A 12,431-nucleotide genomic window follows, 5' to 3' on the forward strand; every position below is an offset into this window, starting at 1 on the left:
AGTCAAACCGAATGAGTCTTTAAAAGTGAATCTGGAGAAATCATTTTGAGCTACGTTAGATCTTTTTCATATCTTTTTGGAAATTTGATTAAACTAGGTTATCTGTTCCTTGTCCATGGTTTATTATGTCATCTTTCTTGCCGGAACAGTATTTATCACATGTTTTTAGAGACACTAAAACTGTACAATAAAGCACAAAAAAGTCAAAGGTGTTTGTTTTTTTTTTAAGAGGCTTAAAAGAGGAAATATATTCTGGCTTCCTTTTCCTTTTATGTAGTCTCAAGTTCTTGGTGGAATGGTCTGTTTAGTAAGTAATAGTGATGGTTGCTGAGCAGTACTCATTCATTCGTTTGTTCTTTCATTCATTCAATAATGTAACGTGTATTTACTGCACTGTCATGTGCTAAGCATTGTTCTCAGAAGCAAGGCTGCAGCCCCTACCTTCCCAAAGCCAACTTCTAAAAGAGAAAGCAGACACTGAAGTATCTATATATATAAAAGCCAAGTGACCGGAATGACCGGTCGCTATGACACACACTGCCGTGGCCAACTGGCCCGATCGGCCCCCGCAACCACCTGCGGCCCCTCCCCATGGCCGGCCCCAATCGGCCCCCTCCACCCTGATCAGGGGCAGGGCCAACTGACCTCCCACCCCACCCCCTCTCCCGCTGCCGGGCCGGCCCCAATCAGCCCCCCTTACCCCAATCAGGGATGGGGCCAGCTGACCGACCTCCTGTGTCCCCTCCCCCCACACTGGCCCAGCCTGATGGCCCCCATTGGGCTGGGCCAGCCGGACCCCACCTATGCAGGAATTTATGCCCTGGGCCTCTAGTGTGAGGATAACACTGTTACCGATTGGGGTAACACCAGTTTTTCCAGTGCTTCCAACTGTCACACTTCTGAATCTACACTCCTTGTCCCCTTCTCCTCCAAGTTAAATTTCTGTTGCTTATAAGCTACCTTAGCTCTCCAAAAGGGGAACTTGCATCACATAATAGATTCGTTCCCTTTGCACCTTCTTGGTGCGCCTTGTCTTCTAGCCTTCTCAGCATCATCCTTCACTCACTTGCTGACATTATCCTCTGAACTCTAGACTTTGCAAAAATGTCGGTATTTAAAGGGGGGATGATTATGTGAGTTTGCACTATTTTTTAAAAAATATGTTTTTATTGATTTTTTAGAGAGAGAAAGGGAGAGATAGAAACATCAATGTGAGAAACATCCTACACACCCCCTACTGGGGATAGAGCCTGAAACCTGGGCATGTGCCCTGACCTGGAATTGAACTGGTGACCTCTTGGTTCATGGGATGATGCTCAATCCACTGAGCCACACTGGCAGAGCTGGATTTATACTATTGATGTTCAATAATTTCAACACCAATATCTCTTGTTTTGAAGCAATCAAATTGCTCCAAATTCCACTTAAGAAAAAAAGAAAAATATTTGAATTCAAAGTTTAAAAAGCAGAGCAGCAGAGAATAAAATTGGGGTTTCTGCTGGGTTACTGACTTGGTAGAACAAATAAAGGGAAATTAGGAGGGAAAGGGAAGAAAGCATAGACTATATTAAAACCTGAATTCTCTCAAATGTGTGAACTTTTATGCTATGTTAAATTTCAGAAACCTAACCAGTTCTGTGAGCATTCAGTGAGCTCTCTAACTGTGTGATATCATATCTGCATTAAAAGCCAACACTGACAGCAATGCCACAAAGTAGATGAAAAGATAAAATTAAATTCTAAAATTCTACCAATTTGGAAGCAGAAGAATTTTACAGAATTGTTTCTGCCCGAGTCCATTCATTGTCTTCACTAGCTGAGTTTAGACAGAGACCCCCAAAAGCTAGTAACCTTTGAAGTCCTAGCAAAGGTCAGAACTGTGCACCACCCAGTTAATCTAGGAACCACCCAGTTAATTTAGGTAATAATAGTTGAAGCATCATCCCCACCTTAGTTCACTTAATTCCTTAGATACTTATGTGGATCCTTGTTGATTATTGTTGATCAGATACTCTGCCTATTCCTGGAAATCATCTACTGATGAGCTAATCAGATACTTTGTCTATTCCTGGAAATTGTCTGCTGATCTGTGTGTCATTGAAACCTCCTTACCTAAGGCTACTCCAAGCTCAATAAAAGATTGGAGCAGCCTGAGCATGGGTGGAAGTCCTTCGGGACTTGCCCACCTGGTCCTCCAATATTGCAAAATTATCTCGTGTCATTTCTCTCTCATTTGTTGTGCGGCTCCTCTTTCAGATACCGAACCCTACTCCACGCAGAACATGGAGGGAGTGTTACTCGACATGTTTCAAGTGAAATGACATTTGCTTTGGGAAGTAAAAACATTAAAGAAAATGGGGGACCCCTGCTCTTCTTTGGTCCAGCCATGAAATGCTGGCTTCAAACTCATTCCCTAGCTGTCCCGCTCTGTCCCTCCCTCTCCCCAACCCCCCTCCCCCTCTCCCCTCCCCACCCTCAGTAGGAAGAGTCCACCTTGACAGTGGGAGTGGATTCCTCCATTGTGTTGGTTTGGAGAGAACTTGCCTAAACTTTGGCCTTGGACAGTCTTTATTCTCTTCCTCTTTTCTCCTTGTGGCTTCTAGCGGGCCAATAATTCATCTAATTAATGGTTTATTATTGATTATTTTTAAGTGTGATATGGGATTTGGGTTATAACTTTTTGTTGTTATTTTTAGAGATGCATATTGAGGTATTACAGATAATATGAATGATGTTTGGGATTTGCTTCAAAACTAAGAGGTTGGGGAAGTGGGCTGTGAGCTGATAATTGTTGAAACTGGGTATTGAGTACATGGAAGTTCATTTTGCTTTCAATTTGTGTGTGTATATATATATACATATATATATAATATTTGGAAATTTTCATAACAAAAGAAAAATACAAGTTTATAAAGATGCCATCTTTATAAAACTCCTTTTGATGATTTTAAATGCCATTTTAGTGTCAATAGTAAGTTAATAAAATTATGGAACACTGGGTTAATTTCTTTCCATGCATTATCTATAATAATAAAAGCATAATATGCTAATTAGACAGCCAAATGACCTTCCAGATGTCATTTTGGACGTCATTCCAGACCAAGCCACGGCAGTGGGGGCCAAGGCATAGGTGGTTAGGGGCGATCAAGCAGGCAGACGAGCAGTTAGGGGTGATCAAGCAGGCAGGCAGAATGGTTAGGGGTGATCAGGCAGTCAGGCAGGCAAGCAATTAGGAGCCAGTGGTCCCAGATTGCGAGAAGGATGTCCAACTGCCAGTTTAGGCAGTTTAGGCCAGATCCTGCAGGGATCCTGGATTGTGAGAGAGTGCAGGCCAGGCTGAGGAACCCCCTCCCCCCGCCCTCCTGTGCATGAATTTTGTGCACTGGGCCTCTAGTCTTAGATCATCATCACAACAAGCCCAGGAGGTTGTTATTATTACCCTGATATTACTGATAAATAAACTGAGATATAGAGAAGCTAAGAGAAACTGACCAGGCTCTATAGCCCATGTGATGACAGAGTGAGGGGTGAATTCAGGTCTGGCTGACCTCAGGGCCTGATACCTATTATAAAATCACTATGTATTGTTCTTCATTTGTAATATTCATTCCATAAAATGATAGAATGATGTCAAAGAAGATTCGGCCATGTATTCCTTTAGTTGATGTTTACTGAGGATGTGCTGTATGCCAGGCATTGTGCCAGGCATACAGCAATGAGAAAGATGGCAAAGCCAGTCCTCATGGAGCCAACATCATTTTCATCAGCCAGGTCTTGGTAGTGAAAGGCCACATGTTTCTTATTCACCTTCAGAAAAGTGTTTAAAAAACTGGTCTTCTGGACTACTTCATCAGGGTTTTATTCAGTGGTCAGTGGACTAGGTTTCTGCTCTAGGCCCTTTCCCTTGTTCTGCGATTTGATTAGTAGATAGCTTTTTAAAATTCTATAATGAATCATAACTTAAACACCACCCTTCTCCCACTCTGACCAATAGACAACCATATGCCTATAGCACCAATAACTGGGAAACTATTTCCTCTTTCTTTTCTGCTGGGCACTCAGTAACTCTTTGGAGTAATACTTATGACCTTTAAGCAGTTCTGCATTCTGGAAATAATTGTCATGCATTTCAAAATAGTTTATGAACTTGAATTAAAAAAAGGAACCTCATTGTCAAAATAGGAAATAAGCACAATGACCAATCCGATCAAGTTTAATTTTAATTGATTTCTGGACTATGAACAGTAATATATTATTTTAAATCTCCATTCATAGGACTTAGGCCTTCATTAAGATAACTTTCTCTACTCTTCATTCATATTGTTATGGATAAACGATGCTCTTAATATTGTTTTGATTGTCCTTGACCAGGATCTTTCACTGATCTTGTAAACCCTATTAGATGATTAATCATTGTGCCTCTACCCTAGCATATGCCTATATATTGTTTTGACTTTAGAAAGATTTTTATGGCATAATCTGGTTCCAACCAGTTGCCAGCCCCTCCACTGCAACCACTTGGGTCATCACTACCATCATCTCTTTTCTGATTTGTGGTTACAGCCTCCTTTCCATTTTCCCTGCCTCTGTTCACTGCTTTAGTTAGGATGGTGCTGGGCACATAATAAACACTTAATGCATATCTGGTGAGTTGATGAAAAGGAATGATATTAGCAGTGGGTATGAATTTACAAGACTTAAGCTAAAAGAACAGGAAGATGCTTCTCTGCTTTTTTTTTATGGTCTGAGATGGTTGTCCTGAGGTATGGTTGTCAGGGGATTCTCTGATCTGTGAAGTCAGTAGGGTTCAGTCAGACACACACGGGCAACACTGGCCTATGCGACACTGTGTAGTGCCACTGCCAACTCTTCAGTTGGACGAGTTAATCTGTGTGACCTGGGAATTAGCTGCTTCCCTAAGACATTTCCTACGTGCTTTTCTAGGGCCATTTGGGCATGGCATTTCTTTGGCAGTTTTCTAATTCTAATTCTCCTATGATCATTTGTCTGTTTAGATTTTCTATCTCTTCCAGGTTCAGTTTCTACAAAATATATTGTTTTTAGAAGAGTGTGCATTTCATTCATGCTTTTAAATTGATTTTCAGAGTTGAGCAAGTTATTCCCTTACAAGGTATTCAATTTTCCCTGCTTCTGTGGTTTCCCTTTTATAATTTCCCATTTTGAGTAATGACATTATCTCCCTTGTTTTCTTACCTTTTTAGTTAAGTTAGTTATTTATCTTTCATTTTATTCAAGGAATCAGATTTTATAATTAGTTATATATTCTACTTTAAAAATTTTTTTGTCTCTTTTCAGATCTTCTTTTACTTTTTCTTTCTGTCTTTATTGAATCTGTTTGAGAATTCTTGAGTCAGATGTTTATTTTACTTATTTTACTATTTATCTTATATTAATACAAGTATTTACACTAGGAATTTACTCTGAAATGTATACCATAGGCTCCCCCTTTGGCTCTTAAGTGAGATATTTTCCTTATTTTTTTCTTCAACAATTTGCAGTTTAGATTACTTTTTCTGATCCAAGTGTTTTTAAAAGAGAGAATTTTAAAAATAACATTTCCAAGTGGAAAGGAGTTTTAATTTTAATTCTCAATTTGCTTTTTCATGCTTTCCAGAGAAGGAAAAGATGCTGACTTATGCAACCACGCACCATGTAGAAATCCACTCTCTTACACCTTTGCTTTTTGGGAGCTGAAGGGCAGGCAGAGAGATAGATTAGTATTAATTTATTCATGAACAAAGATAAACATGGCCAGACAATGTCATATCAGTCCAACAAGATGTACACTTCTAAGCAAAATTTTAAAATTCTCATGAAACTGAGAGTAAGGGAAATACCTTTTGCATTTTAAAATAATGACTTTTGGGGGGGGGGGTCTTATTTTACTGTATCATTTTGTGTAACCATCATAGTAACTCATTAGAGTGTATTTACAGCTTCATTGAAGGCTATTTTTGGAGGTAGTTGCCAGGATGTCAAAGTTAAAGTATGCCATATATTCAGAGAAGTGGTGACTAGAGTTAATAATATCTATACTAATAAAAGGGTAATATGCTAATTAGACTGGGTCGACCGACCATCTTCCGGACATCCAACTTCCTTCCGGACAAAGCCCTGGTGGTGGGGGCTGAGGCAGAGGAGGTTAGGGGCAATCAGGCCAGCAGGAGAGGGTAGTTGGGGGTGAGATCAGGCCAGCAGGGGAGGGCAGTTAGGGGAGAGATCAGGTCAGCAGAGGAGGGCAGTTCGGGGTGATCAGGCAGGCAGAGGCAGTTTGGGTGAGATCAGGCCAGCAGAGGAGGGCAGTTGGGGGCAGTTGGGGGTGAGATCAGGCTGGCAGGGGAGGGCAGTTAGGGGTGATCAGGCAGGCAGGCAGAGAGGTTAGGGGTGATCAGGCAGGCAGGCAGAGGGGTTAGGGACAATCAGGCAGGCATGCAGAGGCAGTCAGGGGCGATCAGGCAGGCAGGCATGTGAGCGGTTAGGAGCCTGTGGTCCCAGACTGAGAGAGGAATGCCCAATTGGAGAGTGTGCAGGCTGGGCTGAGGGACACCCCCCCCCCCCCGCATGAATTTCATGCACCGGGCCACTAGTGTATTGTATATTTGAAAGTTGCTAAGAGAGTAGATCTTACATGTTCTCATCACAAGACAAAAAAAGTTACTACTATATGAGGTGATGGGTGTTAAGTAGACTTATTGTGGTGATCATTTTGCAGATGTGCTATGCCAGTTATATTTCAATTTTTTTAAAAAATCCTATATTCCCAAGAGTATGGACTCTACCTTAATACTGCAGAGGGGCAGTATTGGGTTGGGAACATAAACTGGAAGCTGTAACATCTCTGTTTAGGTTGTTCCTTATCTGGGTCAGTGCAAAACAAAGCCATTTATGAAAGGACAGTTTGAAATGGGAGAGAAAGAAATGGAATTAATGTCCTTATGTACATTAAGATATGAAAAAATTTTTGCAGCTCAGGATCCTACATTCATTGTTCCTTAGGTTTGGAAGTTCCTTCCCAGCTCACTCTCTCCGCAGACCATTTAATTTATGCTTAAGTGCCACTTCCTCAGGAGGCCAACCTGATCCCCAATCTCAATTAGGTCCCCTTGTTATGCTCCAGCGCCAACCCATGCTTTTCCTTCCTTACATTTGTTAGTTTTGTAATTAAGAACTTGATGATTTGTTGTTTCCTTCCCACACTTATGGTAACTAATTTTTTATTAAGTGCTTCCACTGGCCAAATATAGTGTTAAGGGCTCTCTGAGATTATCTCATAATCATATTATAAGTAAAGTCCTGCTATTACCTTTGCTTCATAGTAAACTAAAGGGAAGTAACTGGCTCCAAATTACTTGGTGAGGAGCAAAGTTGGGGTTCTAACTCAGGGTCTGACTTCAGAGCACCTACTCTTAATTAACCACTGCACTGCACATACCCGGAATCAGGACCACCAGTGTGTGCTTGGCTCTTACCAGGTGCTGAATAAATGCTGACTGAAAGAAGAGACTTCTTAGGCCACATAATCATTTCAAATTGATCCATCTTTGAGGTTTTAAATTTAAAGCACCCCTTCTCCAGCTATGATCTTTACATTTGGGTGTTTAGTGAAGTCTTGTTGCTCAGGCTCACAGGCTTCTCCCCACTTCTGTGTGCGACATGCCCTTCTTGATCTCTTACCAGCAGGAGAAAGGGGCCAAGCCAACCTACTCAGTGGTGCTCTCTAATTTCCTCTCCTTCCAACTTCTGGCAATCCCCAATCACATCCCTCATTTTGAAAAAGTGGCTTTGCACTGACCAGTTGTGTGACATGATGGAAGTTACTCTTCGCCTACAAGCCTTCGTTTCTTCACTTATAAAAAACAGGCCATATGGATTTTTAGCCATGAGGTAGCACAAGTGAAGCTCTTAGCATAATGCCTGCACATAGTAAGGACTCAATAAATGTTAGCATTGGTTACTCCTCAGCTCCCCGGTTTCAGAGCTTACTAGAGAATATCAAAGTATCTCCCAAACATAAGCATTAATCTTCAATGGGGAACTCAGTGCAACCCAGCAGGCAATCCTTCTTCTATCTCCTGTTGGCATGGATAATCATCAGATAGCTATCACTGGCTTTATCTTCCTCTATCTGCTTACTTCCTCCCCCCTTTCCTTTGGTTTTTAACTATCTCTGAAATATTTCTACTTCTATAATCTTTTACCACAGCTTAAGCATCCTGGAATACATTCTCTAAGATCTCTTTACCACCAAAGATGCAAATTAAGACCAGCAGGCAGCTGATATTTACTGGAAAAAAGCAATGAGCAGAACCACAGGAACGCCGGCTGAGTGGAAGTCCTACAACTAGGAGGAAAGAGAAACGCATACGGACACTCAGAGGAGGCACAGTGCTGAAGTCAAATTCTGAGGTGCGGAGTGCGCGGAGCGGGCTGGAGGCGGAGGGCGCGGTTGGCGTTTTCAATCGGGAGGGAGTCGCAGACTCTGAGCTCCAGACCCGGGCGAGTCTTTAGGGACCCAGACTCAAACGGGAGAAGCGGGACTGTCTGGCTTCGGTCAGAGCGAGTGCAGCTTTCTCTCTGAGCTTTGCAGCGGGTGCTGGGACTCAGAGAGGCAGAGCCCCTGGGGACGGGACTGAGAGCCGCCATAACTGCTCTCTCCGGCCCACCCTGTTGATCCTGTGCGACCCGCCCCGCCCAAGCCCTGCACAGAGGCTTTTGCCGGATAGCCTCAGGCAAAGGCTAGATTAGCACCTCCCTAGAGGACAGAAGTTCTCTCACTGCTGACACAGCTGATTCTCATAGCCACTTGGCCTGGAGGTCAAACCCTCCCTGGAATTAGCTACAACAATCAAGATTTAACTATAAGACTTCGAACAAAGACCACTAGGGGGTGCACCAAGGAAGCATAACAAAATGCGGAGACAAAGAAACAGGACAAAATTGTCAATGGAAGATATAGAGTTCAGAACCACACTTTTAGGGTCTCTCAAGAACTGTTTAGAAGCCGCCGATAAACTTAATGAGATCTACAAGAAAACTAATGAGACCCTCGATCTTATATTGGGGAACCAACTAGAAATTAAGCATACACGGACTGAAATAACGAATATTATACAGACTCCCGACAGCAGACCAGAGGAGCACAAGAATCAAGTCAATGATTTGAAATGCGAGGAAGCAAAAAACACCCAACTGGAAAAGCAAAATGAAAAAAGAATCCAAAAATGCGAGGATAGTGTAAGGAGCCTCTGGGACAGCTTCAAGCGTACCAACATCAGAATTATAGGGGTGCCAGAAGATGAGAGAGAGCAAGATATTGAAAACCTATTTGAAGAAATCATGACAGAAAACTTCCCCCACCTGGTGAAAGAAATGGACTTACAGGTCCAAGAAGCGCGGAGAACCCCAAACAAAAGGAATCCAAAGAGGACCACACCAAGACACATCATAATTAAAATGCCAAGAGCAAAAGATAAAGAGAGAATCTTAAAAACAGCAAGAGAAAGAAACTCAGTTACCTACAAGGGAATACCCATACGACTGTCAGCTGATTTCTCAACAGAAACTTTGCAGGCCAGAAGGGAGTGGCAAGAAATATTCAAAGTGATGAATACCAAGAACCTACAACCAAGATTACTTTATCCAGCAAAGCTATCATTCAGAATTGAAGGGCAGATAAAGAGCTTCACAGATAAGGAAAAGCTAAAGGAGTTCATCACCACCAAATCAGGATTATATGAAATGCTGAAAGGTATCCTTTAAGAAGAGGAAGAGGAAGAAAAAGGTAAAGATACAAATTATGAACAACAAATATGCATCTATCAACAAGTGAATCTAAGAATCAAGTGAATAAATAATCTGATGAACAGAATGAACTGTTGATTATAATAGAATCAGGGACATAGAAAGGGAATGGACTGACTATTCCTGGGGGGGAAAGGGGTGTGGGAGATTCGGGAAGAGACTGGACAAAAATTGTGCACCTATGGATGAGGACAGTGGGTGGGGAGTGAGGGCGGAGGGTGGGGCGGGAACTGGGAGGAGGGGAGTTATGGGGGGAAAAAAAAGAGGAACAAATGTAATAATCTGAACAATAAAGATTTAATTAAAAAAAAAAGAAGTTTATATAACTAAAAAAAAAAAAAAAAGAAAAAAAGAAAAAAGCAATGAGGCAGAATCCTCATTTCATTACTCATTGAGCAAGTCACTTAACTTGCTGACTCATGGTTTCCTCGTCTAAATGGGAATAATAATTCCTTTCACAGGGTGTTGTAAAGATGAAGTGAGATGGAGTATTTCTGAAAACAGTTTAATAATTATATATTTGTACTTTTGTTTGTTCATTCATTCCTGATTGGTAGTTCTCATAGAAAGTGGCCAAGAGTCCAAGATCCAGAACATAGAGGCACAGAAAGGGAAAATTTGTACAGCAAGTATGGCACCTCATAGATGAGGCTAATCACCCTACAAAGTTGGAGTTTATTATCTAACTCATCCACTAAAAACCAGTATCTTAAGTGTGTCACAGCCAGTATTCTTAGACAATTTATCTTGGCATGGAATGATGGTGCAATGACTCCAGTATTTGGTAACCAGTAATAATTTAGGGAAAATATTTAATAAGCAGGACTGTCAGGAAGACGATCCCTTTGTTAGAGATAACTTTCTCCTAGAGCAAAAAGATAGAGATTTAATGCAACTCCTATGAGGCTAAGTGATTTACCCACAGTCAACATCTTTTGACTAATTTAGTAGGTATATACTGAGTGGCCAGATTATGACCACCTGACGTTTGTAGGCAAATTAGCTATAATTTTGTGCTGACGTTGCTAGCTGGCCAGACCATTATAAATAGGGAAGCAGGTTGTTTACCACGACAGTAGAAGTTATTTTTTTCTGAAGATATGGGTAAACAACGCGATTTAACAGCCTCTGAACATGGGATATACATACACTGAGTGGCCAGGTTATTATGACCACCCCATCAGTACTTCGTTGGGCCACCTTTTGCCTTCAATACTGCGGCGATTCTTCGTGGCATTGACTCCACGAGATGTTGAAAGGTGATGCGAGGAATCTGACACCATGCCTGATGAATAGCACTGTACAGTTCTGTGAGATTTGATGGTTGTGGAACCAGGTGCCTGATGGCTCTTTTAACTTCGTCCCACAAATGCTCAATTAGATTGAGATCTGGTGATTGTGGGGGCTGCCTAAGCAAGGTAAAGCCTCCCTCATGTTCTTGAAACCACTCCTGCACAATATGAACACCATGGCATGGCGCATTGTCTTGTTGGAAGAAGCCATCTCCATTGGGATACGCCATCAACATGATAGGATGAATCTGATCAGCGATGATACTTAGGTATGTTGTGCTATTCAGACGTTGTTCCACATGAATTAAAGGGCCCAAATCATGCCAGGAAAACATGCCCCAAACCATAACACTGCCCCACCAGCTTACAGGGTTGTACTCATGCATGTGCAGTGCATGCTTTCATGCCGTTTCTGCCAAATTCTTACTCTGCCATCTGCATGATGCAACTGGAAACGTGATTCATCGGACCACATGACTGTTTTTCAATGCTCGACTGTCCAATACTTGTGTTCCTGTGCGAATTGGAGACGTTTTACCTTGGTAACTGCAGACAGCAAAGGTGTTCGAACAGGCCTTCAGCTTCCATATCCCATACAATGCAGTGTACGGCTAATTTGCCTACAAACAGGTGGTCATAATGTGGCCACTCACGTTCAAATATATCCCACGTTCAAAGGCTGTTAAATCGTGTTGTTTACCTATATCTTCAGGAAAAAAAAAGCATTTCTACTGTGGCAAACAACCTGCTTCCCTATTTATAATGGTCTGGCCCTCTAGCAACTTCAGCGCGAAATTATAGCTAATTTGCCTAACACATCAGGTGGTCATAATAATCTGGCCACTCAGTGTATTGCTTGAAATGGGGAGCCTCAAAAGTTAAAATACATCCCAGTATAAAACTATAATAATTAAAAGAGTATGATATAGTACTGAGAATTTGGCGTATGATGTGACATTTGAAATCAGCACAGAAAAGTGGGATAATACTATTGGAGCAACTAATTTATCAGATGAAAATATATTATGAAATTGAATTGTGTCCCTTAAGAAGATAGGTTGAAGTCCTAATCTCTGGCACCAATGAATGTGATCTTATTTGGAAATAGTGTTTTTGAAGATCTAATCAAATTAAGGGTCAGTGTGACCTAATCTGATGATTAGTGTCTTTATAGAGAGAGATTTGGACACAGAGACACACAGGGAAGAATGCCATGTGACAAGAGAGATTGGAATGAGGCAGCTGCTGTCAAGGAAGACAAAAATAGCACCTCATTTTAATTTGAACTTTTAAGTGAGAAGAAAGTTTCCCATAATC

General features: G+C 41.6%; 1 long non-coding RNA gene across 2 annotated transcripts in view; it reads left to right on the forward strand.

Moving 5' to 3' along the window:
• LOC118659708 overlaps positions 1-12,431 on the forward strand; it is an 81,173-nt gene that overhangs the window by 66,246 nt on the left and 2,496 nt on the right. For both annotated transcript variants that reach the window (XR_004968663.1, XR_004968664.1), the window contains exon 4: positions 8,225-8,427. This is a non-coding gene — a long non-coding RNA (uncharacterized LOC118659708). The remainder of the gene's footprint in view (positions 1-8,224; positions 8,428-12,431) is intronic.

This window comes from Myotis myotis, unplaced genomic scaffold, assembly GCF_014108235.1.
Source record: "Myotis myotis isolate mMyoMyo1 unplaced genomic scaffold, mMyoMyo1.p scaffold_m19_p_7, whole genome shotgun sequence".
NCBI lineage: Eukaryota > Metazoa > Chordata > Mammalia > Chiroptera > Vespertilionidae > Myotis > Myotis myotis.